The sequence below is a fragment of the Alligator sinensis genome, unplaced genomic scaffold (genome assembly GCF_000455745.1).
Source record: "Alligator sinensis unplaced genomic scaffold, ASM45574v1 scaffold65_3, whole genome shotgun sequence".
Taxonomy (NCBI): Eukaryota; Metazoa; Chordata; order Crocodylia; family Alligatoridae; genus Alligator; species Alligator sinensis.
Genome location: NW_005842203.1, coordinates 488,630 through 494,500, shown reverse-complemented (window position 1 = coordinate 494,500; position 5,871 = coordinate 488,630).

Here is a 5,871-nt window from a genome sequence, read left to right as displayed (position 1 = left end):
GTTCACCAAGGACTTGTGAGCTTACACTAAGGTCTGTGAATCCACTAGACCTCAAACCCAATTATATATAGAAAAGGGTATTTGAATCCCTGTGAACAATGGAGAGGCTATACTTCTACTTACCTTATTCTTTATAGGGGACTTCACAAAAATTATGGGAGAACATTGTAAAAAGCAGATTTCATCAGAAGCCCATGTGTTTTATTTTATTCTGTTTTTTTCCTCCAAATTTAGATCATTCTAAATGGATTTGATTTAAAAATTAGGCCATTCAACAGAACAGTCTTTGTCCCATATGACAATTAAACCCCTTCATTTTTCTTGATATGATCACCTAATTATATAGTATTTAGATATAGTTTTAAGTCTTGCGACTACTTTCTTGAAGAGTAGCTTCACTTCAGTAAGGTTCGAGCCTGTTGAAAATGGAAGAGTTCCTGGTACAAGAGGTGGAATGTTTTGTTGATGCACTGGATGGTGGTGGTGAAACCTTGCTGAAAATTCTTTGCAATAGGAGTGGTAAATGGAGATAGTCTCACTTTACCTCACCAGTATTAGTTGTGTTAAATCAGATGTCTAAATGGCAATAAAAAAATAAAGAATAACATTTAAAGAGAATTCATGAATCTCAAACTACAATACCAGCGGCATTATTTAGCTATATATTTTGATATGGATAAAAAGAAACATCTGAAGAAAAAAAGTGCAAGCCAAACACTTACCTTCTGTCTTGCCCCGGGGAAGAATATGGAGAAACATAGACAGAGCTGATTTTGCTCTTCTGCTTCATAAGTAATCCCAGAGATTTCAACCTTGCATTTCACTACATATTATGGACTTCTTATTGTTTAGTAGCCTTTGCAAAATGAATTAGTCCAGAGGGTTGCAGACTCATGCCTTATGTCTTATCCCAAAGAATTCTACAGAAAAATGTTGGTCAAGAATGAGATTTTGATATTGTTCTATAAACAGAGGACTTCCATCTGTACTGCTGCAACGTCACCTTTATTAAGCACTACATTAACACAAAATAAAAATAAAAATGTATCCAATGCTGTGTCTCTCTATGTTATTGCAATAGGCTTTCATACCTTTAATAAACAGCGCTCCATAAATCCATGCTGAAAATAAGCCAAATTAATCCCATCAGAAAGTCACTTTAGTAAGAGAATTCATTAAAGACATTGACAGCAGACAATTCAACACTCTTATCAAAGCCTGTTGCAGGAAACTTCCCTTGATCAAAAATTCTGTTTACTGGAGGAAACTTAATATAATTATCTATCTTCCTGGAGAATGGGATCCTTGTTGACTCTGGATATAGATTAGCATATAGGGAATTTATTGTTTCACTTAATCTAAGAGCCCAACATCAAAGAGACTTTGACTTATAAATGAGTAGTCAAAAGTCAAAACAGAAATAAACAAACAGCTAAAGGGTAAAAAGAGAGAAGTAGACAAGCTGAGATGAAAGACTTGTTTTCCTAACATTATTTTGGCTGGAAAATAACCTACATATGCTGTACTGCAGAGAATTATTCTTTCTGATGCCCTTTTCCAAATAATCCCAAAATAGGAAGTTTTGGATTTAAATCAGAGAAATTTAAAGACACTGTGTTTAATATTACTAGTACAGAAGGAATTTATTATAAACACATTACACATCCATGCAGTTTAACAAAGTTAGAGTGAGAACAGGATAACATTTTTGAAAGTGCTTATATGCTTTAGGAGCCTGAATAGGTTGTTGGTTGAAGACCGTGTTGGTCTAATGACATAGGCAGACAAAGTTCTTTGGGTAGATGTGATATATTTTATTAGAGCAGTGAAAGAATTGGAACAATTGTTCTTTGGAAGCTTTCGGGCACAAACATCCTTCTTCAGGCATAAGGGGAGTCTTATGTTGTATTGTGTACTCTCCTGAGTAGAATAGAAGCCAATATTGTCTTCTATTCAACATTGTCTTCTATTCAATATTCTATTCAATATTGGCTTCTATTCTACCCAGGAGAGCACACAAAACAACACCAGACTCTCCCTATTCCTGAAGAAGGACATTTGTGCCCAAAAGCTTGCAAAGAACAATCTTTCCAACTCTTTAGCTGGTCTAATTAAAGGTGTCATATCTACCCAAAGAACCTTGTCTGCTTGGGAGCCTGAGTAACACTGATAGGCAATAGGATCTATACTTCTTTGGATCTGTAAATAAAACAAACTAACTGAATCAGACAGTAATATGCTCAGATATGCTGTACTACTCCACATGGGTTGCCTTGTAAACTGAAAGTAGTGAAGCCATATCCAAGTTATGCTTCAGGAGGGTAATAAGTACTGTTGAGTGACAGTGCCAATTAAGTCACCCGAGTTGCCACATGGATACAGCTACATTTCTTTCAATTTAGAACTTGTTTGTATTATATAAAAAATATAGAATAGAATATAAAAAAACAGAACTCAGTCACATGGGCACTTTAAAAAATGTACCCATGGCCTTAAGTTCTACACAGTTTATGCTCCACCACAGACAAGAATAAAGATGGGAAAATATTAGTGCTTCCACCTTCAGAGGACTCATGGTTGAGGAAGAATGTTTAGTGGGGAAAAGAAAGTTTTGATAGCAATAGAGCTAGCATTTGGTGCAAGAGAACTGGCATATGTTCTGAGGACAAAGAGTGCAAATGAAGGATGGTATCTATCTAGAAATGGAGGAGACAAGTGTCAATAGTGGAAGGAGGGAGGAGAATGCTTCTGCCAAGTAGTATCAATTTTCTTTTTGGGTGAAGGAAAATGACATAACCCTAACCAGAAAGGGAAGGGAAAGTGGGGAAGCTGGAAGAAAGTTTCATGAGAGTTTCAAAAGTATGCAAGTGCTGACTACATTTAGAGTTTTATGAATCAATCAAGGTAAAGGAGTTTGGGAAGAAATGAGAACTGAAAGAAAATGTCAAACTCAGGAAGGTGCAATCTGTCATGTTTCTTTCACAGGCACTCTCCTGAAGGTATTCAGCAGCCTGTATCAGAGAGTGTTGCTGAGCATTCTTAGCTGCAGGATTTATTTCACTCTTTGCCTGGTTGACCTTGGCCACTGCAGGACCTAATCCAGAAGATCTTATTCTGGAATGAGAGTTTTGAAAAAGTTTGAATTCAACTCTGAATATTTTTAAGTAAGGAATCAAGGGATCCAAACTTGATTTAAGTAGCATAAAATAATGTAACAGGGTCTCCTACTGTGATGAGTGGACCCTGAATGGGTTAGAGGAACTGGAATTCCAATGCTGTTCTGCTTTTGAAACCTATGGAGCAGCTTGTAGGACAAGAAACGTATGCAAGCCTCATAAATAGAGGCCTGGATCTAAGTATTAGGACTGTAGCTGCAGGAAGCAGCATTTGTCTCTCCGGCAGTAATAGTTCAGTAGATTTTGCTGACATCATCAGGGAAGACTTCATGTTTAGAGTCTTAACATAAATATGAAAGTCATTGAAAGGATACTTATGCAGTTCAACATATTAATGATTTGGATCAAAGACCATGAAGTAAGTACATAAACAAGAAAATGGGAGTCTTTTAATTCAACAAATACCTGATGGCTTTTAAAAAGCCCATAAACCTAGTACTCATTAAAATATATTATCAGGCTTCATCAATTGTAGATTAATCAGCTAAAATACAGCTAAATGCAATAGCAATATAAAGCATACCAGCTTTGGGATGGGGAAGGAAAAATTATACAGTATCACGCACAAATCATTTTTTTTTTAATCTGGGAGGTTTTATTGCTAAATTTGTCAATATTATATTTTTGGTTGATCAGCATATAAAGGAGATAGCGTTGCCCATTTAATTTTCCCAGGAAGTAACACAGATACCAGGAATCACTTGATATTTCAAAAGTCTTATTTCATTTCAGACTTCCTAATCAAAAGTTACCTGAGCGAGTGATCCAAAAAACATAAATTATGTTGTCCAAACGCAGTGTGTTATCACTAATGCATAATGTAAACATTTACTTATGTCAAGTTCATTTATAAGTCCTAATTACATTTAACCAACATTTTAGACTTGTTGTAGCTGTTGTCATTCTGATAGCAAACACAGATTTTGTTTTGGAAGGTAAGAACTGGAAGATGTATAATTTGTATTTAATCAGGAAATAAATTTGGAAAAGTAACACTGAAATAGTGAAATCCTTCCTATCAAATTAATGTGATCTAATAGTTTGTGCACATTAGGGAAGGGGAAAATTGGAAACTGAGGGCAGTAAAGGGAGGATCTATGGCCATAAGCCTTGCTGCAACCCTGCCTTGATATTTCTTTCTTTATATTGTTTTTCCAGTTGGAAACTTGGTTAAACTACAGACAGCTGCTGGCATTATAAAAGATTTAGCTGTAGTTTGCCATTACACTGGTGAATACAGGTCTCCTCTGAATCAGTAATCAACACTGAGACAGTCAGCATCTCTGCTTTTTAAAAACCATGAATATAATTCAAGAGAGATAAAAGGAATTAAGAATGTCACCAAGTTATATTAGTTGCATGAAAAAGCATGTGTTGTCTTCTATGTTAAAGCACATAGGGCTGGAACCTATTCCACCTATTATTCATCTAATAATGAAGGTTAAATCCTTTTTTCCAATCGACATCTAATGTGTAGCTGCTAGCAAAGCATAATACTACTTTTCTCTTTCAAGCCACAGAAAATAACTACTAAATCTGTCTACTTTTGTAACACCTTCTTCTTAACTGTTAGCCAGAAAAAGTGATGATTATGAGGATGAAGAGTCCCCACCCTTTGCCCATTGGCCTACTGGTTAGGGCACTTGCCCAATAAGTGAGAGGCCTAGGTTCTTGGTCCCACTTGCGATGTGCAAGACTCCTGAATCAGGTGCGAGACAGAAGCAGGAGTTCACAATTCAGGCCAACATGAATTAACTTGTTACAGAAACCATTCCAACAATGGAACTCCATACCATTTTTAGAGTCACTTCAGTTTACCAGCATTTTCAATTCCTTCCATTTGCTTTATCCGGCAATCATATGATTCAGACTATGTCAAACATTTTTCACACATAAACACTGCAAACGCTATGAAATTTAAATTATGGTGGGTAGTTCTGTTCCTATTGCTACAACTATTTTGCTTAGAAGTTTGCTTAAATGATCATTAAAGGCTGTGTATGCACATTCAAATAATCTTGGAGACTCTTCCCAGGTTTGTTCTCCTGGTAGGAAAATTTAGCCGGAGCTGAGTATACAGACATTTGAATCCTGGGGCTTTGAAGGGTGGAGAGCTTGCAATGCTGATACTATGCAGCCAGTGGGGCACCCTGTGCACTAGGACTGTGCAAAACACCATCATTTTGTTTTCACATCTATTTCCCCATGTCAAAGGGACAGTGTTTCATTTCATTGTTCGTTTAGTTTAGAAGCACAGTCCCATTTTATTTCATCGAGACTGCTTCACTGTTTCAACGGGTTTTGATGTTTCGCCCAGTATAGGTTATAATGGGGACTCATGAAAATGCCTAAAACTTTTTAATTTCTTGCCTGATTTGGATGAAAATGCAGGGATGGTAGCCCCTTCTGAGGACATGAAGCCTGACAAGTTTCAGGGAGATAGGTGCAGAGGTTTCTGGAAAACTGTTCAAAACATTACTCCTGACACTTGTCGGCAGCGGCAGCCTCCTCTCATCCAGCATGCAGATCCAGGGGCCTGTACCCCTGGGAGGGCTTCAGGGCAGTGCTGAACTATTCTTGGGGCTGTGGGCCCCTGGATCTGCTCACCAGTTCAAAGGAGGCTGCTGCTGCCACCTCCTCTCATCCAGTGCACAGATCTGGAGCCTCGCACCCCCAGGAGGAGTCTGGCACACCC